This window comes from Mus musculus, chromosome 13 (assembly GCF_000001635.26).
Source record: "Mus musculus strain C57BL/6J chromosome 13, GRCm38.p6 C57BL/6J".
In the NCBI taxonomy this organism is placed as follows: domain Eukaryota; kingdom Metazoa; phylum Chordata; class Mammalia; order Rodentia; family Muridae; genus Mus; species Mus musculus.
Window position 1 is genome coordinate 45,890,395 of NC_000079.6, and position 24,656 is coordinate 45,915,050.

Sequence of the window (24,656 nt, forward strand, 5' to 3'; positions counted from 1 at the left end):
TTTTTTTTTGGTCTGGTGAATCCTAGACCAGGACAACACTCTTCAAGGCAAAGCTAATGAGTCAGGCCACATATAAGAACTACAATGTCTGAATTTGCCAGAGTCATAAGGCCAGTAAGTATAGGTCCTAGGTAGGACCTAGTCCATAGGATAGTGGGCTTTTTAACTTACATGTTTGTTTTTAAATTGACAAATAAAAATGCTATTTATTCATAGGTATAATGAAATATATTGATCTACTGAGAAATAATTGCGTCAAGCTAGTTGGCTTATCCATTATCTTGTGTACTAGTTGTTTATAGTGAGAACACCTAAAGCAATTTAAGTTATTATAAATGTGATTACTAATAAGCAATCTTAATCAAAAAGCTTGAAAGATCTTGAAAACATATTTCCTCCTACTGGAAACTTCAGTTAAATCAAGATGGGTTTTGTGAGCAATCACTTCGTTTTAGCTTCTGTTTTTGTTTTGGGATTTTGTTTTTGTTTTTGTTTTTACATAAAACTTCTAGTTTTTCCTTTAGTGTTTTTCTACTATACAAAAGGCAGATCAAATGCATGAACAAAGTTAAATTATTCTAGAGTCCCAAGGAGCATTATGGAGACAGGGGCTTCCATTTTGGTTTTCCCTTCTAAGTATTGTCTGTGTTCTAACTGGGGGAACTCTGGGAGAGGGCCATTGTCAGGAGGGCAACTGGAGGTCTTCACGTGTGACTCCGCAACAGCCTGACCTTCTCTGGTCTACATAACCATTATTATCCTCCTTCCACTTAGAAAGGAGCTACAGGTGAGCCAGGTACTCACATGCCAAGGAGCTAACAGTAAAGCTCTAAAGCTCACACAGTTCTCACACAGCTGTCTCTCAGTCTTCACAGGTAATTCCCCTCCTGCAGGGCTGAGAAGGGCTGTGGTGTTAGAGCCCCACCTGCCATGCCACCCAACAGTAAGTTCTAACCCACAGGGAGGGAACCATTGGAAAAACACATCTCTAGGGTTCCTGCCAATATATATTTCCATTTATCAAAAAGAAAAGGCCCACATTCAAGTGTTCAGGGACCCTTAGCCCTGGCAGAGCCCTTGTGTAACCTCTCTACTTCAACTTCTTTGACTGATGCTGAGAATGTGGAGGGAGAGAGACTGAGAATGACCTGCCAAATCATAGCTATTCACTGACCGATGGCAAGTAAACCAGTGTCCCCAAAGCGGGACCTGTCCATCAGTGAGACACATGCTCTCCTCTGAGTCCCTTCAGAAATCATGTTGGTCTACTTTAAATACCCCAACTCTGTGTGTGTATGTGAGGGTGGATGTACCCTAACTCTGGTGTGTGTGTGTGTGTGTGTGTGTGTGTGTGTGTGTGTGTGTGTATTGGCAAATACTCTATGCCCCCTGACCTTAGATCATTCTAGAAAAGGATAAATTCTAAAAAGGGAGGCGCTGATAAAAGAAAACAGAGTGACAAGAAGAGTTACCAAACACCTTCATGTCTGAAATTGCTACTCGTCCTTTGCCCCAATTACTCAATAACCTACTTATTTTTATTTATTTGTTTCAGAGTACATAGTCTCGAGCCCAGGACCCCCTCATGCCACCCAAGTGTGGTATCAGGAGTTAGAGCTCCAGTTGACCCACATTGCTTTGAAATGTACGAAGGAACACGATGCAGCCTCCATGAATCCTGCACTATCGAGTGTGGGTTTTTCCTCTTAGAATTTCATTCTAGATATCAAGAAATGCTCCTTTCCAACAAGGTCCCAACCTGCCATTCACTCCTCTCATTAATGACACTGGCAGCTTTCCTTCCCTCTCGGGCACCTCAAGACTCTCTGTCCCCATAGTCCTCAAAACCTGGAATAACATGGAGCACACTCAGCAAGTGAGGGAGGAGAGCAAATGTGCATAGAAATGTATATACTGCACTGGTCAGGAGGGCTCAATGGATCCACAGCAACCTGGAGTGTAGCCTTCAGCACCCTCATGGTAGGAGAGAATTAATTCTATCTACCCTCTGACTCTGCACATGCCTGCACACCCAAATGTAATTTTTTAATTACAAAAAAGAAATGCATATACAGTATACTTTTCTGTAGGTTAAAAAGAAAAAAGAAAACGACCTACTTAAAATTTGGACAAATTGTAAATGATAGCTGTAAGTCACATAAGGCTGTTATCATCAGTGTCATCTACCACATAGGAACCATTGACTAAGCTATAATTCATTTCTAATGAGTCTATAGCCTGAGTCACGAAGTTCAGAAAGTAGCTTTAAGGGTGATAAAGAATCCCTGAGAAGATATCCTGAGAAGATATCCTGAGGAATGAAGGTTTGAGACAAAACAAGGGGTGAAGAGATAGGGCTTGCTGTGGATGCAGAAAGACCTGCCTTTGATTCTCAGTACAGTGTTTAAAAGGCAGGCATGGGTGTGAGTCCTTGTAACTGCAGAGCTGGAGAGGTAGACACTGGTGGGTTGCTGGGTCTCACTAGCCAGCCAGCCAAACCAACTGATACACCGAAAGTCCCAGTGAGACAGACAGTCTCAGAAAACAAAATCAATAGACCCTTAGAGCATGATACTCAAGGTTGACCACCTCTGGTACATGTACTCACACACACCTGCACACATGTGACCATGAATAATGCATAGTCAGACCAACACACACACACACACACACACACACACACACACACAAGACAGAGACAGAGAGTCAGACACACAGAGAGACAGACAGAATAAATGTAAGCTTTATGTGTGCTCTATGGTCTAAAAATCTGTGTCCCTCTAACACATGCCTTTGGCTTTGAACTCACAAGGTGACTGCATGGGAGGTGGCAACCTTTCAGGGCTAGTCAGATAATAAGGTGGAGCCCTCAAGTATTAGATTGGGTCCCTGACAAGAAGCACCAGCAAGCCCAGTGAGACAGGGAGACTGAGTCCTCATCAAACATCGCATCTTCTGGTGCTTCATCCTGGGCCCCCAGCCTGCAGAATGGAGGGCAGTACATTTCTGTCTAGCAGCTGTCGAGTCTATGACATCTTGTTACGGTAGCCCAAATGGACTGAGAAAGCATCACACCTATGGACTCCATGCAATTTACCTTGGTGGCGTTGAACTGATGGAAATTCACCTTAGTCTTCGTGCTTTTAAATGTAAACCCCCGTTTGTGCTGAAACAGTGCAGTGAAGGCATAATGGAATGAGCACCGGAGAAATGGCTGAGCCGTTAAGAGTTCCTGATGCTCTCATACAGGACCTGAGGTTAGTCCCCAGGACTCACATGACAGCTCAAATCAGTAACTCCAGTTTCTGGGGATCCAGGACCCTCTTTTGGCCACCTCAGACACCAAACATACAAAGATAAAACACTCAAAACATAAAAGGAAAAATAAAATTTTTTAAAAATTTTATTCTACAGCTAACAGCTTGGATGCCCGGTCTCAGTTCACAAATAACTTGGTAACTGCTTAATGAGATAAAATCTTAGCAAGTGAGTACGGGGAGGATGGATAATGTTTTTAAAAAATGTAATTATAAGACCTTCCCATTTTGAAGCAGCAGGCCCTTTCACCATGTAAGGAGGACCCATGAGAAGATGCTGTGTAGGAATGATCTATGTAATGACCACACATTCATTAAACAGATGCAAACTCTTAAGTGTTGGAATGTTTTCTAGTAACATTTCTCATTATGAATGTAGAATATCAATACAAATAGCAATGATAGCAACTTCTTTAGAAACTAAAGGCTATGACACTGCACTCTGTTAGGGACTTAATATGTTCTCACCAAAACACTAGATGCTCTTTGTCTCCCGACTGTATCTCTGTCTTCTCTATATCTCTATTTTGTCATATTTGAGATATGGAAACTGAGGCTCGGGGATAAGTAATGGCTCTAAGATCTCTAATTGAAACATTCGAGTCCCACAGGTCAGATAAAATGATCACAGACAGACCTTTGCAGACAGGAAGCTATCTACAGACACATCTTTCTCAATTTGCTTAATATGGGCGTGTACACAGAGCAGCCCTGTACTCCTCCCTCAAGGGTGAAGGCTTTGGGTCCTGACATCCTGAGCTCATATTTGAACTTTGCCACTCACTAAGGCATGCCTTAGTGTCCCCGTCCCTACACACAGCCCCACAAGAAGTGAAGACAACTCATTTAGAGAGCAGCTGTGAGGACGGAGTCTCTGTCTACGGCCCAAAGCACACAATGTATGCTGATATACACTACAACACAGAACTAACAAGACCCCACCCAATCTGGAGTTCAGCAGCCTCTGCCATTTATGCTATGTGACTTAGGCAAGTAGCCCAAGCTTTCTGCTTCAGCTCTACCCCAGGAAAGGAATAATAGAAAATGTTGTATGTGAATGTGTTTCTCGGATTAAAGAGGGCCACGTGGTACAGCTGACACATGAATTATCATCAACCTCGCTAAGCCAAAGAAGTTTCCTGCGCTTCATTCTCTGCTGTGTAATAGCCTAACTTGGAGCCTCGGTCCTGGCTGAACTCCCTGCAATAATAGAACAAATGTCTAGTCACTCAGGACTCCATCAAACAGAACACTGTTCACGCCATCCTCCTGCACAACACCCACCTCCAGAAGATAATTGATGTTCGCCGTGACCCCGGAGCACTCTGAGACTCTGAAGTACCTTCAGGGAAATATTAAATTATGTTCAGCCCGTTTACAAAGTGTATTTAATTATACTGAGATTCTTGGAAAATGCATGACCCAGGAAAAGCACAAAGAGGAAGTCACATGCTGTCTAGAAATCTGAAGCCTCGCCTCACTGGCCTCCCCTCCAGTCACCTTTGTCAGAGTTAAGTGAAAAATACAGCCAACCCTAGAGCAGGAGATGGGGGAATCCAACCTACTACTTACACAGGTCAAGAAGTTTGCCCTGCAAAACCCTGAAAGACCACTCTTATGGAGAAGTAATAAAATCAAAACACTGAGGGCATGAAAATGTCAAATACTGCAAGATGGCTTGTAGAAGAAGGGCAGACTCAGAAAGGTAAATACTGTATGTCTTATCTTGCCTAGAAAAATCTAGAGACAGAAAAGAACACTAAAGCACAGACAACAGACGCTCAACCATAAATGAGACATCTATGTCAAGCCTCCTCCCGCTTCAAGGGTCAGAAAATGTCTTGAAAGATTGGAAGGAAAGAGTGTAAGAGCCAGAGTTCAGGGGGAACCTGGGGGAAGTATTCTCTGAACATAAAAGGACCAGTATGTTCTTTAAGTCAACAAAACTGTGATTGCCCACACAAGACCTGCACAAGATCAAGCCGGTCAGCACTGGCCTGACTCACCAGCCCCTACCTCTAGCCGAGGAACTAATGACAGTAGCCAGCTGCTAAGGGGGTAAGGAGGGAGAGGGGGTGATAACCTTGCCCCAGTGGATAGCCCCATACTCATGTGCATACAGGCAGCAATAGCCTGACTTAATGGGTTATGAAAAAGGGGGTCTTACGAGACTGCTCGGCTGCTTAAAGTGCTTATCAGACCTGAGGTCCTGAGTTGGGACCCCAGAACTCACATGGTGGGAGGAGAGAATCGTCGTATTGAGTTCTGAGCTCTACACACTTGACATGGTGCAGGCACATACTCCACAGCAGACAACCAACAAACGCAAAAGAAAAGATAGCATAGGAAGTTGGGGGATGGGCCCAGGCGGGGTGTGGGGTATGGACATGAATGTGATGGAGATATAGCATATACATGTACGACTTTCAGAAAAACAAAAACCCACGATATTTTAAAAAGGGAGGCGTCCTGGTGAACAACATAGAGTGGAAGGGAGGGGTGGGCTAGAGAGATCAAGGGCTCATCGTGATCAAAGCACATTATATACATGCCATGCAACGTATTATTTAGTACAACTCACATATATCAATAAGTAGAAACAACATGTAAAGGTGCCAACACGCTTCAAGGAAGAATCATTTCGTGCTGATAAGGCATTTGGAATTTTGAACGAGAAATAACCTAAATACATCTCTGCGGGCCTTCTTACCGATACGTGAAAGAATTTAAAAAACAGATGATAATTTTATGATCCTTCGAGTGGAAAAACAACACTGGGTTTACGAGTTAAGTTTCATTCCTACTTTAAAGAATTATGTCCATACAGATAGAGAATACAATATGTAAAAAAGTCACGCTGTATTAAGGCTGGAAAGTTTGGCTCTTTACATTTGTTTAAATTATCTCAGAGATGATGACAGTCGCATGAGGGTATGGAGGTGGCTGGCCATGGTTTCTTTTCCTGCTTTATGAAGCAATAGTAGCCTTTATTAGTTTTTTAAAAAACATCCCCCCAACACACATGGTGGGGGGCATTGGGGCTCAGGGGACAACCTCAAATGTCTGTTCTTACGTTTGGCCTGTTTGAGACAGGATCTCTTCATCAATGCTTTTCATCAATGTATACCAGGCTAGCCCATCCAACCTCTGGAGATTTTCCTACTTCTACCTCTTAACTAATGTAAGGGTGCTGCGATGACAGGTGCAGGCTACCGTGTCTGGCTTTGGGTTCTATGGGGTGTTTTAGATACTGGACCCCCTCCCCATCCTTCTATATTTTATCTTCCAGTTAAAAACTGTGAAACAATAGAAATATTAATCAGGACAGGCCAGTGTTAGGAGAAACTGGAATTGCTGTCATTACAGAGTTCTCTGCAGCTTACAGACCCCAGCACCAGCTCCTTCCAATCCTACCTATGTGTCCTGAGTGACAGCGCTTCCATTAACAGATCATCAGCTTTTTCAGTTTTGAGACAGCCCTGATTGATAGAATATTTTTCCTCAAATGAAATCTTACCCTAATTATAGTTAGCTTACCTGCTTCGTTCTCAAATGGGTCCTCTGGGACCAATTTTATAACTGACTTCATGTCCCATCAGGGATTTCGTCGGTATCTCTCATTCTATTGCATGGCAACCCACTTCCACTCATAGTTTTCAGTGTTACTCCCCGAACCACAATGACCATTCTTCATAGTGACCCCCTACTATCTGCTGGTGTGGCTCAAGGGTGACCTGGCTTCATGGACAGTAAAGCAGGCATGGCCCTAAGGTTGTGATGGACTTTTCCGGATCCTAGCTATAAAATGCAATTTCCATGAGATTTATAATCTCAGTTTCAAAGGGCAGACTTAGAATCTTTCTGAAAAGAATCAGTTTATAAGTCATTCATTCCCATGTGTGTGTGTGTGTGTACAGAGGGGTGCTTTTTTTATAAACACTGAGCTATAATTTATCACTCCCCCCTCCCCCAGTCTTTTGAGCCAAGTGTTTGGTATGTGCTTAAAAGCTCCCCAGCTCTTCCTCCTTGGCTAAAGCATGCAGCCACAGCAAGCCAGGACCCATTCTGCTCCATCAGCATGTCTGCTGCTTCCGGGGAGAGGCAGAGCAAAGGAGAAAGGCCACTGACTTCCCAGAGTCACAGGGCTCTGCCTCCCACAAGACAAGTAGGGGCAATTCTCCACTCCCAGGCCCAGCTTCGGAATAAGAAGGTTCTGAAACTTCAGCTTCCTTAACAACCTTCCTCTCCTCTTTGCTGTGTAAATACCAAAGTCCCATATATAAAATGGTTTATCGGTTGGGCATGGTGAAACAGACAAGCAAAGCGTATTTATTTGCCTTATTTTCTCTACTGCCTAGTTGGGCTACTGCTAATTTTTAAGATGCTGTTCACACTGGCAGCCCTCGCTTTCTATATTTGCATCCTAATTAACCTTGGAAAGTTCCTCCTCATGTCTCACTCTCGACTCCTCGGACTCACGCCCAGGAAAGCCACGGACGATGTGAAGAGGTGAGGAAGACGCGGAATTAGAATCCCGTGTAGGGTTCAGCCTCATCGTGGTTTTGTCAACTTTGGTTATCTGTCTCAGTTTCTTTACGTTTACAGATTCTAGGCAGGTACAGAGGAACCCTCATGCCCTGTGAGCAAAGAAAGTGGATATCAAAAGTGTGACGGCATCAAAAGGATTGAATTTCTGAGACAAGATGGCTCTGATACATCAGCATCGAGGTGTCAGAGAGATGGTGGCTGTTCTTGAGAGAATACACTATGCTCTATTCCATTTAGAAAAGGGGGAAAACACATCTTACAACTATTTCTGTCCAAACATGTTGAGAGTTTTTTTTAATTCCCCCTGTAATATCATCAGCATATGTTGCATTTAAATATTCTGAGTACTTGAAGTATGGTGCATCAATCCCAGAACATGGATGATGAAGGCAGGAAGCTCAGCAGCTCCAGATCAGCCTAGGCTTCATGACACCTTGCCTCAATAAAATAAGTCTGAGTGTTCTAAGATTGGCATGACCATCTATGCCTGGGATATAAACTGAGTGGGAGAGTGTTTGTCTACCTTGAACTTGACCCTAGGTCCAATCACCAGTACTGGGGGGAAAGTATAAATATACTCTCTTAAGGTAGCTAATTCCAAATATGTTTAGAATTAAATACTGAACACCTAGGATTATTAGTTGAGCAAGAGTGAAATATTGAGGAGCCCTCAAGAATGAAAGCTTAAATGGGATTTACCTTCTATCAGGGGTATGTCGCCCATAAGGCTCTGGTGGACAGAGAAGTTCTTCCTCTGCCTCATAGACCATTCTGCCTTCTTGTTTTCCAAAGAGAAGATAACGAAGAAAAAAAATGAACAAACAAAAACTAGGGACAGAATTGATGGTGTGCTTTTAAAATCCTTCTCTCTCAAACACCCATGCTTTGGGGACATGGCACTTCTAATAGTTTAAGAGGGTTCTGGAAAAGTCTGGTTATACCTATAGACCACCACGCCCCAACCCCTACACACCAGCGCCATCATGTAAGAAAGAAACACCTCAATGGAACAGTCCACAGAGTGACCTAGAGTTTCTCCAAAGAAGATGTAGACATACCAACATCTATTCTACAAAGGCCTCTTGACTGGAACTTCTCCAGTTGTGAAAGAGATTGGACTATTGCAAGTCCAAGCCAGCTCGTTTCGGGCTATCCTGGCCCCTTGAATAGCCACTTATTGTCCATCTCTCTGTGCGACTTAATATCCCTATGACTATTAGGTCCTTTGGGATGTATGAACCATGGCTGCCACTAAGCCAGAAGGGTCATCAGATAGCTTCTGAGGCCTACTACAGAAATGTCTTGCTCTGCTGTAACCTGCCTGCCTTAGGGTTTTGCCAGTGTTTTTGAAAACTGTCTTGACTTATAACTTTTCTTGTTATTTTACTACAAAAAAAGAATTGATCTTGTTGGTACATAGAATTGGGGACAACCTACATCTGTGCTCCTTGGCCATGGGCACTCATCTTTGGTTCCAGAATTAATATCCTCTTATTTCTACGAGGTGCTACCTGTATTTTTAACATTGACAATAGTATCTGTACCAACCTGTTAGTGTGGGTTAAGAACATTTCAACAAGGACACAAAATTGAGCTTATTTTGCCTTAGATTATACACTGGGACAATTCCCTAGCAAATTAGCATATTGACTTAAAGATGAAAAATTCTCTATACGAACAAGATTGTTGTTGCCAATTTATGATTCTCCCTGGTGCCTCCTCTTCCCTGCCATTTGTGTGTGTGTGTGTGTGTGTGTGTGTGTGTGTGTCTTTGTCCAGCGTGTCCTAGATCCTGTGGCATTGGTTTCCGGGAGACTGGAATAAAGGCATGCACTACCAGTCCATCCCAATCTCTACTTCTCTGAATTGCTTTTTACGCTTTTGCACTTGAATTTATCAAAGCTCTTTCTCTGGTCTTCTCTCCCCACTAAATCCTATTTCTTGGGGAAGCTATTTAGACTGTAGTGTTGGGGCTGGGCACACAGATTAATGATGGAATACTTGCCTGGTATGTGTGAGGCCTGAGTTTCAATTCTCAGGATGGCAAAAAACCAATCAAACAAACAAACAAACAAACAACCCATACCTATATTAGAATGTAGAATCGATTCTACTCAGACAGAGCTGCTTTCTTCTCTTTGGTACAAATATAAAAATAAAAAATAAAACAAGAGAAACAGCTTGCTTCAGTTTTCCTTTTCCAAAACTCTTCTTTGAGATGTGTGTATTTGCCCATGGTTTATTTAGTTCCCCCCAAACTTCTCATAAAAGAGACAATACTTTCATTAGACTTAATGCTCAAATGTTTTTATATTTAATTACTTGCTCTTCTTTCTAGCTAAGTAGCCAGTATACCTTCCCTAAAGGATCAAACATGTCTGCAATTCCAAACACTTAACACCTCTCCAAAAGGCAAATATAGATTAAACAGCATTAAATAAGTCTCCTTGCAGTGCCTAAAGACAAATAAATAATAAAGGCTCGATAACCAATAGGAGTTAGAGACTGTTCTCACGCATCCGGTGTCTTCCCCACTGAAGGAACAGACCCACCCACATACATGAGTCGAAGCTCTGCCCCAGGGAACCGAACTAGGGCCTCTCCCGAGACTGCTGACATGCCATTTTGCACACACCTCTCACCGCCAGTGCTTTCCTGTCACTGGAAGCCCCAGGAGCCTGAATGTGTCCATTCCACTCACCCCTAGCCGAGGCAGAGCAAGAGGTAACAAAGCAAACAGGGTACTGGGCAGGGAGAAACTTGGCAACCAGTCCTGGGTCTCGGGGGTTAATTTTCACCTGCACTGCAAATTAACCATGCTCCCTATTGCTTCGAGAGCAGCACCTGAAGATCCTTCAAGTCCAAACACATCACTCTATCATTAATGATGGTGCTGAAGAAGGGTTTCACTGGCATCTGGCTGTCATCCATCATGGGAAGAGGCTGATGGAACTGTCCTGGTGCTGTCTAAGTACCAACACCCCCGCCTCCCTGCCCAAGTCTCCCACTCTCACCCCCTGTGCCCATCTTCTGATAATTCATTTTTCCCTAATCATACTGAACTCAGCGTTAGAATTTCCATCAACAAACAAACCTGTCTAGGAAGTGGCTCAGAACATCTAAATAGTTATAGGCATCTACTCAGTGTTGATGGAGGCACACTGTACTTTACATGGCAACTGTGTTCAGCCTAGGGATTCTTTGTCCTTTTTGAGACTTAAGAAAACTTAAGTCAAAAACTAAATGTTCAAGGCACATTGATATCTTAAAGAATTCCAGTTATTTTCAAAGAGCCTCATCAAAGCTAAAGACCTGTCCAGGGCATGCTTCAATGAGTACATGGACAACGTGAGTTAGACTCGGTATGGTTTTCTCTTTTGGGTTGGGGTGATAGGGAACAGGGTGAGAGGTTGGATCTGGGAGGAAAGGGAGGGAAGTTCAATCAGGGTCTATCATATGAAATCCCCAAATGATAAATAGAAATATTGTGTAGGGAGAGGAAAAGAAAAGATCTGTCCAATAAGGAAATATACAGTTAGGGATGCAAAGAGCTAGTGTTTATCCTCATTCATCCAACGGGAGGCCTGAGAGCTGTAGGGTTTGTTACCTATTGTGCCTCAGATTTCTCATTGGTAAAGTCAGAGCATTCTACGGAATCATAGCTCAACAGTCCTCAGACTTTAAAGAGCTTACTTTGTGTAGTTCTTATTATATTGCATCAACAGATTATCAGTTGATATAGAAACCCATGACTTGTCGACACGCAGAGGGTAAAGCGTGAGTGGCATGCTCGGCCACAGATGGAATGTCTTTATCACAATCCTGACTACAAGGCTCAGGGGCCATTGTGGAAAAGTCAGAGGTTGGATTGGACAGGAGTCCGGAAATGTCTCCAGGACATAAAAAACAGCTGTCTCAGAGAACTCCCGGCAGCTGTGCTTGCCTATTCAACATCAACACAAGGTCAAGCCACTCTACATTTCACCATGGAGGGGGAGCAGGGATTGGAGCACCTACTCCTACCTGAGGAGCTCTTGGTAGTTGATGGCTTCTGAGAGAGAAGAAGAGTCAGTTTCTTTTTCTTTTTAATTTATTTTTATTTTTTATTATTTATTTATTTACTTACTTACTTTGGTTTTTCAAGACAGGGTTTCTCTTTATAGCCCTGGCTGTCCTGGAACTCACTTTGTAGACCAGGCTGGCCCCAAACTCAGAAATCTGCCTGCCTCTGCCTCCCAAGTGCTGGGATTAAAGGCGCGTACCGCCACACCCGGCCATCTTTCCCATGTGTCAGTATGCATGTCAGCATACTTGGAGACAAGAGGCTCAGACCCCCTGGAGCTGAAATATAGTTTTGTGTTCCTGAGGTGTGTGCTGTGTGTTCCATGGTTGCATGGGTCCCCCAGAAGACCAGTAAGCACTCTTAATCACTGAGTCAGATCTCCAGGCACCAGGATTCAGTTGTCTTTAACAGATGTGGCCTCTGGAAGATCAACCAAGCTCCAACAGATGGCCCGACAATCATGAGCATATTGGCAGCACATATTAGATAAGATAGATTATTTTAAAAATCATCAATTAAAACCAAAAGATAGGAAGTTGAAAGGGGGTCAGGCTGTGGGGAGTGGATCTGGGGGAGTTGGCCAATGTTTTACAGCCTTCCTAATTCTGAGACCCTCCTGTTGCTGTGTCTACCAGCCATAAAATTATTTTTCCTGCTACTTCACAAGTGTAATTTTGCTATTGTTGTAAATCATAATGAAGATATTTGATATGACCCCTTTGAAAAAAATCATTTCAACCCCATGGACACTGCAAGGGGTCATGACCCACAGGTTGAGAACTACTGAGTTAAGAAGTTTAAGTGGGGGATGAACCAATAAGAATACATAATGTACATGTACAAAATTCTCTTTAAAAATTACTGTAAATACTGTATTTAAAATTGGAACATTCGGGATATTTTAAATGTGCTATATTTTAAACGGGTCATGCCTATCATTTCAGCACTCTGGAGGCTTAGGTAAGAGAAAAATAAAAAGTTCAAGGCCAGCCTAGACTATAATGTAAGACCTTGTCTAAAGAGAGAGAGAGGGGGGGAGAGGGAGAGAGAGAGAGAATTTTAAAACGAGAAAGCAAAGGCAGAAAACTCTCCAGTGTCAGGAACATAAACATTTTATATTCAGAGGAACAATATGAACAATATTCACTTGTATAACAAACAACATGTCCTGAAATAAACAGTGTTGGGGAATGTTTTACTTCTCTTTTCTGTTCCTCCATGTTTGGTGTGACACTAAACGAGTCCTACTATGTGCCGCTGACGTCCATCTATCTGTGTATGGTAGTCCGTTCGGTTCAAGGACTCAGAAGCTCCACAGCAGAAATGACTATGACTCATTCTTCAACGAAAAGCCAACAACAACAACAAAAAAAAAGCAGCCCAAAAAGAGGCAAGTAAACTCCACCATACACAGTTACAAAATTCAGGCTAATCTCAGCATCTGTGACCACACCAAGGAGGCTTTACAAATTGAGTAATTTCCCTGTCTCCTTAACACTCAAAGAAAGGAGGACGGGTGGGGTAGTGGGGTGGGGGTTGGGGGGGGAAATGGAGGACCAGCAGAGATAAGCAGAATGCTAGTGAGCTGGGTTGGAAAGAGGAACCAGTACAATTAGCTGAATTCACAGCCAGGTTCCAAGTGGGTTTCGGGCACACAGACTGAGCTGCCGTTGGACAGGCAGGGCTGTTGTGCCCTGTTTATTTATTCATGGTTTGACTTTGGACTCACCAGAGCAAGGGCTGAACACTGTTTGTGGGTCATAGTAAGAGGGTTCAGAGGCCCATTGTGACTCCCAGGGAGACACAGCCATACCACAAGGCATGTGCTTACAGAGCAGATACCACAGGCGATAACAGCGCCACTTGCTTTTATTAACAGAAACCCTTCCCAACTTCCGTAGACTTCCCCAGAATGAAATGTCAGCCTCTGATAAGTTTGGGGAAGAATCATTTTGCCCCTTTAGAGAGAGTAACTTTCAAACCTCAGTACCCATAATAGGTTACTCTTTGCACCAAAGAGATTTTTAACTTTGAGGGGGGAAAAAGTGCCTTCCCTAGTAGAGAACTCTAGAATTTAAAATCTGTAATCAGCTAGGGATAAAATAACAGCTTAAAATTAGCAGAGTGACACCTAGGCTGAATGGAAAAGCTATTCCAAGTGGCAAAATGAACTATTATTAAAGCTACAGAGCCTCACTCTGCATCTTGCTCCATTTTTCAATGACATTTTATGAAATGCATGTGGAAGGTTGCTCATGCTTTTCAAAAGCAGAAAGAAAGAATGGGGGGGGGTGGAACCTTTCAAATGATGCAATTATCACACCAAACGCCTCTTGGATTTGCCTCTCCCTCCGTTCCTTCCTGCTAGTGAGACTGGCAATTTCTGGAGGCTTTCTGAGGTACCACGCTCAAGCCCTGGTTGAGTGGCAAGAACACAGCTAGGGGTGTGTCCCCAGAAATACAAACGCATGGTGCTGGTTCTGCTTCTGTGGAGCTTCTGTTTCTGCTGGGGGAACCTTGAGCTCTGGACTCTCCCCCCACCCATCCACCACCACCCCCCCGGCCCCCCAGTTCCTAGCCCTGGTAGACAGTATGCATGCAGGAGGAAGAAAGTCATACTTACCAGCTCAAGAATCCCGTATAGGGCAGAATCATCCCAGCCATTTACAGAGCAGCCAGAACTAGGCTTGCTCCTTTAGTGGTTCCAGTTGCTATGGCCAACCCAAACAATATCCCCCATGGTCCCTCCCCTGCAGCTTCTCAGCCACCACCTACAGACCTCCCAAAGCTGGCAGGAGTGAAAGCTGAGCACTCACAGGGATCTACAAGCTGAGCAGGGGGGGGGGGGGGGATGCAGAACAGCCCCCAGCCAGCCAGGCAACCAGCGGGCAGAGGCTTGTGGCTACAAGCACGTGCTTCTGGGAGTAGGGCGTCTTCATCTCATTTCTAAGTGGAAAGGGAAAAGAAACTGACTGAGCCTTCACTTGGGGGAAAGTGGGCATCACCTTTAAATGTTGGTTTTCCTACACTCTGGCAAGAGGATGCATATCCTAACATTGAACGGAGGCAGGACTTGGGGGAACATCAATGTGAGAGCCATGAGTAACAAGCAGAGAAATGGTTTGGGTGCTGAGACTTTCCTGTTAAAATAATAAAACAAAGCAAAGCAAAACAAAACAAAAACAAAAACAAAAAACACTCCTGTTTAAAGACACTATTTAAAAAAAAAAACTATATATAAAAACCACGCAAAGAAAGAGAAAAAAATGAAAGATTAACCTAAAAATAAAATACCAATTTTTCATGATACATTTTGGAACCACAAACAGACAAGCCCAGCAGAGTAGGACTCTGGAATGGAACTCCTAAGTGAGTGGGCTGCGATGGGCCAATGTCCCCTAGCAAGCTATTGCTCCCTTTTAAAGACTATTGATTTGGACACAGTGACCCATGTTTAAGCCCTCTTACAACTCTCGAATTCCCACTGTAGTCTGTGAATGGCGGTGCAACTTGATGGGAAGCAAAGTGATATGAGCAAAAGAAAACACTTGGAGACTCGAGACTTCCTGCTCGCAGTGGCTATGCTGGACTGCAGGGTCAAAGGTGTTCAGTTAGAGGAAGACCTGTAATACAAGGCCCATCTACGTGGTGGTAGATAGATAGATAGATAGATAGATAGATAGATAGATAGATAGATAGATAGTAGCATGACAATGGACAATGTTAATATACTAATGATAGCAAAATCCACAAGCAAAATAAATATGGTTATAATAGTGGCCCTTGTGTTAGAGATCTACTGCCACAAAAAAGCAAATCTATAAAGGCCGTGAGAAGAGGGGCCACCACATAAGTATTCCTTAAATAGTAGGCTAAAAATATAAACACTGTGGTTAATATTTTCATTTGCTGTAAGTCTGTGTGTGTGAAAGAGGGGAGAGGAAGAGAGAGAGAGAGAGAGAGACAGAGACAGAGACAGAGACACAGAGACAGAGACAGAGACACAGAGACAGAGAGACAGAGAGACAGAGAGATGAGAGAGAGCAAGCCCAAGCATCTACCAATAGCTTGGTACTCCCGAGCAGGCAAGGCTGGCCAGGCTTATGAAGCCTCCCAGGCACCAGCCACTCTCCTCAGCACATACACGCCACCACACCTGGCCTGTTCATCCCCATGAGTCAAGTGCTTTACAGAAAGAGTCACCACCCCAGCCCTGCCGTCCACTTTCACTTTGTGCCTCGGGTCTCCTGAGCACAACTTCCACTCCTGTGCAGGTCAGAGAGAAAACAGGTGAAGAAGCACTGCTTGGAAAGGGATCTCCCAGCCTTCTCTGCATCCCTCTCCCCTCCCCCCACACAAGTCGGCTGTCACTCTGAAATCAGTCAAGTGCTACAAGTCAGTCCTGTAAGCAGCCATGTGCTGATTTCTTGAAGACTTTGTACAGATCAAAACCTCAAGTGTTTACCTGCCTAGGACTGCCATAATTGGAAGGGTTGCGTCCTTGCAAGAGCACAAACCAGATGCTCCAAGCTGATGAAAGAACGTGTCCTTAGGACACATTTCTTTGCAGCACTTGAAACTCTTACCAGGAGAAATAGTCCCCACACTGCATGCCTATTTCAGTGCTTGCTACTGTGTCTTTGAAGTCACAGAGCAGCAGCGGATTCTCCACCAAGATGACGGAAACCTGACAGTGAGACTTTAGAGGATACTTCAAGAGAGGGGGCTAGCCCAGCTGAAGGCTGACACCCAAAGACCCAGTGTCCCTGCATCACGGCAAAGGTATTTACTTTCTTCTCAGTAACTTTGACCTTTGTGTGACATCTTCAAGTTGCAAACACGGGCTGTCATTCCCAAATGTTTGCACAAATAGACACATTTCTGCCCTGCTCGCTTGCTGAGCAAGTTGGTGGGGTAAGCGCCAGTGGGGGGAGGCACGGCATAAAGAGGACCAGATTGGCTCTCAACCAAACTGACCATCAATCAGTATGCCACCCAACTCCCCCAGTCGGTTTCTGTCGTTTGTTGAGTACAGCTCTGGCCCAATGATCCCAAATTTCTTGCCAACTGGAGTGTTCTGGGTGGTCACGTGATAGGAATACAGAGAGCAAGCCAAGATAGAGAGTGAGCTCCTGGTGGGGCTTGAAAGAGAGAGAGAGAGAGACACCAAGAAAAGGCAGATAGCAGCAGGTAGGTACTGAAACCAGCAGCCCTCTCTTTCAGATTTACCTACAATGAGTCATAACTCTGCTGGCTTGCTCAGTCAGACATGAGCCTCTGGGGAGAGACCTTCACTGAAGTGTGATTCCCCAGTCAGGAAGCTCAACAGAAAATGACTTAGAGTGGATTGTGGAACAGGACAAAACCAGATATTCCATTTCTTTCACTGGACAAAGAAGGCACAGAAGCCTGAGGTCTAGCCCCTCCCTCTCCATGTGGGTGTTGGGGAAGCGTCTGAGACCAGGATATCTGTTTGCTTTGCTCCTGAAGTCCCCATCATAGCAAAGTGTGTCCTTTATCCACCCTGAGCCTTAATCAGAAACCTCTCCCCTCGTTTACCTCAACGTCTAATCAGTCAGGAAGTCTTCTATCGACTTCTGAGTGAATCTCTCTCCCATCTGCCCACTCTGCCACTCCCTTGCCACCATTAGCTCCTTATGTAAGGGATAACCCACGATCAGCCCAGAGCATGTGCTCCATCCCTGTTAAACAAACATTTCTTTACCTTCTGCATTTCTATAACTGCTTTTCTGTGGTCTCCCTGTCCACAGCTCTAGAGAATGATTTTTTAAGACCTGCACCTGGTATTTCACATCCATGCTTCAAGTCTGTCCCTGGGCCCGCACTGCATGCTGGGTCTAAGGCAGCTCCCTCCGTTTGGCATACAGATCCCTTGTCATCTGCCCCATGTCGATTGTATCTAGCTGTGTGGTACCTACCTATCAGCCCCATACACAGACCACTCTGTTCTCATCTGGCCAGTCAGAGAGCATTCTGCAATGTTTCTTCGGCCTTTCTTTGCTGTATAGATTTCATATACTTGTCCAAACTACACCCAGTCCCCCAAGGCTCATTTTGAAGGGTACTACGTGCTCTGGAAGTCTTCTCTCCCTGTCTGCCCCTAGTCTCCCAGTCTGAGCTTCCTCCTTCTCTGAGGACCTAAAGCACAGCTCTAGCATCACAGAGAGCAACAGTCCAGTGTGTTGCCTGTTCTTGGTGCTAGCAATGACCACCTCTTAATGAGTCATCTCCCCTCAATAGTGAGTAGAATTTGACAACATTCAAGGGCTTGTGGTGGATGAAGAGCTGGAAAGCTCTCGGGAGGGAGGAGGGGATCCTAAGATGCTAGCAGGCTTGACTCCAGGTTCCCTAAACAGATGAGTGACAGACGTGAGGTTCAGACTTCTGCTGAAGGCCATCCTCCATATCCATCTGCAGGGGACACGGTGATACAAACCTGTAATCCCAGCAGTTGGGAAGCTAAGGTGAGAGGGTCAAAGATAAAAGGCTCTGCACCTGTTGGAGACCAGCTTGATCTCCATAGCAAGTCCCAGGATAGCCAAAGCTATCTAGGGAGACCACCTCAAAACATTTTTCTCATAAATTAAAAAAAAAATGAATCTTCCCCCCAAATATCTCCTTCTACTTTGTCAGTCCTGTGGGAGCAGTTCTAATGGAACCACACGGGACTCTCAACTCTATTGCCTTCCAGTCTGGGATCGTCATCGTTACCCAGGTAGTCCACTGGCAACCCAAATTCAAAACAAGAAAAAATGAACACACACACACACACACACACACACACACACAAATGCACACACACACGTTCTTCTTCCTAGGTCCCAACCGCCAGTCACCTGAAGATCTAATTTTTTTTTAATCTGATATTTACATACTAGGATAAATACATATATATGAATAATGCAGTCACTAAAATTCCTCTCTGGTGGTAGTGGGGGGGGGGGCGTGGGGGACATGAGCAATGCCTACCTGTCCTCATAAGGTCCCAACAACAAACCAAGCTGCCCTTCTACCAAAGTTTATTCTAGGGAACAATGAGTATATTGTGCTTCCATACAAGAGCTAGGGGGTTACTTACAAGAGTTTGTGTGCTCCCCCTCCAAAGGCCTCACCAGAAAGTCTTTACCCAGCAGGGCTAATGGCTTTCCCGTAGCTACATACATGAAGCCCCCTTATGTAGTTGTCTCTGGCCCATATACCCTAGCCCAGCCCTGAGGCCTTGTGCAGCTAAGAGGGTGTTTTATATAACAGGTGATTCCGAGCATTTAGATGCTCAGGTGAGAGTCCCACGACCTTCCCTGCCCATCTAGGAGTGGTTCAAAAGGATCAAGGTGCCCAAGTGGGATGAGGCTTTGCAAGAGAGCACAGCTGAACTCCGCAGGACAGGGAGGCTGTTTCGACTGGAGGAAAGTAATATGTAACTATGTATTTTACACATTTTTGGATCCCTGTAAACAACTCTGAAGGAAAAAAAAAAACACTAAAAAGAAAAAACTATATTAGATCTGGAAGGGAACAAAATGAGGTTTAATTTTTTTTTAAAAAAGGGTAGAAATTCTATATATTTGCCATTTGTGCTCGGCACAATCACCCTCACTTTTCTTTCAAAATCCTGATCATTAACTGTTCCTTTCCTTCTGCTGTTCTGCTCTGATGGTCAGTGTTTTAGCCTGACCCCTAATGTCTCCTGGGATGCTGCAGGAGACCACTAGATGGTCTCCCTGATACCAGGATCACTAAATCAAACCAGTCCTTTGCTTTGCCCAAGAAGAGTACATACAAGTTGTGTCTAGTTTCAATCAAAGATGCCCATTTGTGTGTGTGTGTGTGTGTGTGTGTGTGTGTGTGTGTGTGTGTGTGTATCATGTGGCAAGGGGGTGGAATAAAGCCAGAAGGGGGTCACTGCAAGTCTCTGGGTGAAGACAGCTGTGTGGTAATGTAGCTTCCCTACAGTGGACATCTATCCAGTTATCAGTGATCAGTAAAAGACCATCTTGTTATAATTGAAGGGGATGTTCATAGAAATATATATCCATCTTCAAGGGATAAAGTTGTGTAGCTCCAATTAAGGCCACAAATGATGACAAAGAAGGAAATGATCCGGATACAGGCAGGGACCGATGAAGCAGAAAGCGAGCCTCAATGTACAGCTTAATACAATGAACACCTAGCAAGATCAAGTGTGAAGAGAAGGAAATGAAATTACCGATATTAGTAACGAGAGGGGCGTGGCTGAGATTGGGGCTCAATGGTAGAGCACTTCTCTAGCTTGTGCAAGGTCCTGGGTCCGAGCCCACTATTGCAAATAATCATAGTAATAATAATAACAGCAACAACACATGGAGAGGAGATATCACTACAGATCCTATTGATGCTAACAGATAATATTGCAAACCATTTGGACTTTCTTTTTTTAATAGAAAGCATGGATTGGCAAGATGGCTCAGTGGAGAAAGGTGCCTACTGTAGTGCCTGAGGACCCTAGTTCTAATCCCAGGAATAATTATTGGGAGAAACCAACAAATACACAGAGGTTATATTTTCAGAGCAGGAAGGTGTGTGAGGCAGGGAGGGAGAAAAGCTGAAATGAGGAAGTAGATGCATGCTAAATAGTCAAATTGTGTGAAATTCAAGACCACATACACCTCGTTTCGGATCAATCAGCGGTTGGCTAAGGAAAGGTGGGAACCGCCTGGCAGAGACAACAGGCCTCTCTTTGGGGTCCTGAAGTGCCCTCCATCTTGATAAAGGGTTCCAGGTCCAGTCTCCTGTATCCATCAAAACAAACTGTGCTGGATGCTTGAGCTCTGACTGTTTACCTCATGAATTCTCCCTGAAGGGAAATGACAACTCATTACGTGACACCCAGGCTTTCCTCCTGTAGGGGTGGGCACTGAGGGGCGATCCCTAGTCTGTGCAAACCCACTGGGGCACAGTGGCAGAGTCTCTACAGAAGCAAGCAACAGCAAGGGAGCAAGGCCCCAGGTGGAGGAAGAACAGTGGCCTGTGGCCCAGAACAATGCGAGGAAAAACAGCAGTGAGGACAGTCAGAAGAGGAAGGTACCAGCAAACAGGAAGATGTGAGGGAACCACACGCCGAGAAGGAGAAGACAAGAAACCAAACCTTGCGATCCAAGCTTCCCAGCTCCTGTTGCTGTGCCCCAATGGTGTTTTTTCTGTGGAGAAAACTCCTGTGCCCTCAACACCTCTAGATCAAGCTGGAAGCAGGCTGGGGCATGCAGTGAGGAAGTATTTTTAACTGCTGAGAACTGAACCCCGGTCCTTGGGTGTGCTAGGGAAAAAAAAGTACCATCCCTGTGTTCCATGCCTAGCATTCAAAGCTTTGGTTAGCAAAAATTTCAACATGGAGGACTAAAAGGAAGATTTTCTGTATACTAGGCAAGTGGGTACATTGCTACTGCTTTAAAGCCCTCACCTGATTTTTAGTAGTTGATCTCTTCTAGGGTTCATGCCCTGACTATGGCATCTGATGGAAGGCTATATAGAATTTGCCAGTTATACACACACACACACACACACACACACACACACACACACACACACACACACACACAGAGAGAGAGAGAGAGAGAGAGAGAGAGAGAGAGAGAGAGAGAGAGAGTTCACTTCACTCATACCCAACCCCAAGCCCCTAAGAGGAAGCATCCTAGTGCACATGGCTCAGCCTGCCCTCAGGAACTAGCACTTCTCTTTGCAGTCGAATTGCTAAGACAAGCGGGAGACATGACTCACACGAACTTGATGAAACAATTAACGCCAGCTCTCCAGATTCTCTTAGTCACTGCCTCCAGCGAGAAAATCAAGTCAAATACTGTAAAGTCATAGCCAACATGCTGCGAGAACGCACACACACAAACATACACACATACACACACACAACCTCTGGCCTCCACGTGCATAGGAATGAACACACAGGGAGGTGAGGTGGGGGAGAGATGGGGAGACAGGGAGAAAGGCAGAGAGATACTGAGGTTGATGCTCAAGCTCCACCCCAGATTGATGGAGCCAGAATGCTGGGCACAGGTTCAAATGATTGGTTTTGACAAGGAGCCCCTAATGATGTATTGTTACACCCATAGATCAATGCATCCCTCAGTCCTCATCGAAGAAGCTTCTATATGTATGTGCACACACACACACACACACACACACACACACCCTACAAGACTTTCAGGTAATTCTCCATATGCCTGACTGGAAACCAGAATGCTCATCTTTTTTTTTTTTTTGATTTATTTATTTATTATTTGTAAGTACACTATATGTACTATATATGTACTATATATGTAGCTGTCTTCAGACACTCCAGAAGAGGGAGTCAGATCTAGTTATGGATGGTTGTGAGCCACCATGTGGTTGCTGGGATTTGAACTCTGGACCTTCGGAAGAGCAGTCGGGTGCTCTTACCCACTGAGCCATCATCTTTACCCAGTCTCTAATGCTCATTCCTCAGAGACATGGGGTGGGCAAAGAGCTAAGCTTCACCTGCCTGCTCACTCTAGCCCTGTGGTCCAGAAAGCTGTCACCGTCCCATAAGCAGGACCGTAGTTGACATTAAAACAGCAGCCCTTCTGTGCACACGACTTCATAACCCATGAGCAACTTGCACCGGAACCCTGTGAGGTCGGCAGTACTCTGATGATTATCCTGAACTCTGAGATGGAGAAGGTGGAATCAGAAACGTCAACAACTTTGGTCAAAACCATGCAACAGACCAAAGAACAGCCTCCCATCATCTGGACTCTCACAGAAAACCCATCTGATACTGACCAGCACCATTCGTGCATAAGACGACACTGCCATTTCTCACTTCGACCAGTGATCATGAGCCAGTCTCTCCCTCTCTAGTGTGAGCAGGGGACTGGCTGAAGTGTCACTGAAGGGGTGGAGCAGAGAACTACCATCAGCCTCCATGTCCCAGCTCCCCCAGAGGAGGACACATTTTATCCAGCATGCCAAATCCGTCCGGCAGATGGTGATTTTCTCAGTGCCGAGACTTCTAAAAAGCATCCTGAGCTGCAGATGAGACTCAGGGGTAGAGTATTTACCAATCATGTGCTAATACCCTGGGTTTAATCTTTGCACCACACATGTAGACACATGCATACATACATACATGTAAATATACATATATACAGAATATGTGTGTATATATGCATGTATATGTGCATTTTGGAAAAAAAATACATAACTAAAAATGAAAATAAAAGTATCCCAACTTCCAGTTACTGTCTTGGCATAGATACAGTAATGTATAGTAATGTGCATATTACGTAACTTTTTAAAGGCCGACATATGTCAAACGCTATATGGGTACTTCTCTTTAAGGTCCCATGGTAGTATGTTCTCAACAGTAAGTTTTTATGATATCAAAAGGAAAGAGACCTTGTAGGCATGTTGCAACTTGTTTTCATGGGTTTTAATTTTATGTGTATCTGTGTTTGCCTGCATGCACACACTTCACGTGGGTTCTGAGAACCGAATTCAAACCTTCTACAAGTGCTCTTAGCCACCGACCCGTTTCTCTAGCCCCATCTTCATGTGTTTTAATGAGATGATATTAATTCATTACATTCATGGATAATATGTACCCTGAGTACATTCTAATCTAGATTTAACTTCAAAAAAAAAAAAAAAAAGAAGAGCTGTGTAATTTTCCAGCATTCACGTCTTCCATGCCAGGAAAAAACAAATCACAGAGGCAGGTTTCAGTAAGTTTAACCTGTCTCCCAGCTCTGGGCGTGCCTGAAGCTCATAAGGTCTCCTCCCTCTCCCTCCCCATCTGCCCAAATGCAGACCACTTTACTCCTCACTTAGAAGACAACAGGTTGGACAATTCTCCCATCAGAACTCATCTCTCTCAAGGTTTCAGCCCTAAAGTATATCTGCATCAGCCAAAGCAAGGAAAAGTTAACTTGGTGAGCCACAACCCCACCGGGCACCAGGCCCATATGTGCTACGCGCTTTTCATAAATTAGCATATCTTTGTAACAATCTTAAGAGGAAATGCCATTATTTTACCCTCAGGCTTAGACTCATAAAATAACATATTCAAATTCACACAGCTGGTAAGGTTTGGAGCACTCTAAGTCCAGAAGTCATTCACTTGTATTGTTAAAAATAAACAAACAAAAATAACAAACAAACAAACAAACAAAAACCCAAAACACAGCATGTCTACCATCCAGAGCGAGAGTTTTCAAGGCTTTTGGTTTGAATAAAAATTGCTGCAGACTTGGGACAATAAATATTTTACCTTTAGTATGGGATGATTAAGAAGATAATACTCACAGAGATACCATTAATTTAACATCTTTACATGGTTTTGGTTGATGAATCACAGTATCATTTAGCTGTGTACCTAAAAGAAGGCTCTTATTTCAATCAAAATGAATCTATGGCTAATGCCTGTAATCCCAGCTCTCCCCAGGCAGAGGCAGGAGGGTCAGGAGTTCAAGAACAGTCTGAGCTCACTACATATTGAGCTCAAAGTCTGCCAGGGCTACATTGAGAACTCGTCCTCACAACTCAATCCCCTGAAAAAATGCTAGGGATAGAGTTTGGTCACAGATCATTTATCTGGCACACACAAAGCCCTGGGTTCAAAAGAGGTCCTACTTCTACACTTGTGATATTTTCTACACCTATACAGGATGCTAAGCATGCAGGCAAACATGCAGGCTTGC

General features: G+C 44.2%; 1 protein-coding gene across 15 annotated transcripts in view; it reads right to left on the minus strand.

The window, feature by feature from the left end:
- The window catches only part of Atxn1 (ataxin 1), a 415,237-nt gene that overhangs the window by 340,640 nt on the left and 49,941 nt on the right, over positions 1-24,656 (minus strand). For 2 of the 15 annotated variants that reach the window (XM_030247212.1, XM_030247211.1), the window contains exon 1: positions 14,552-14,716. The exons of the other annotated variants lie outside the window; for them this stretch is intronic. The gene's annotated coding sequence lies outside the window, so the exon portion shown is untranslated. Of the gene's footprint in view, positions 1-14,551; positions 14,717-24,656 lie in introns of those variants that run through there. 15 annotated transcript variants of the gene reach the window in all.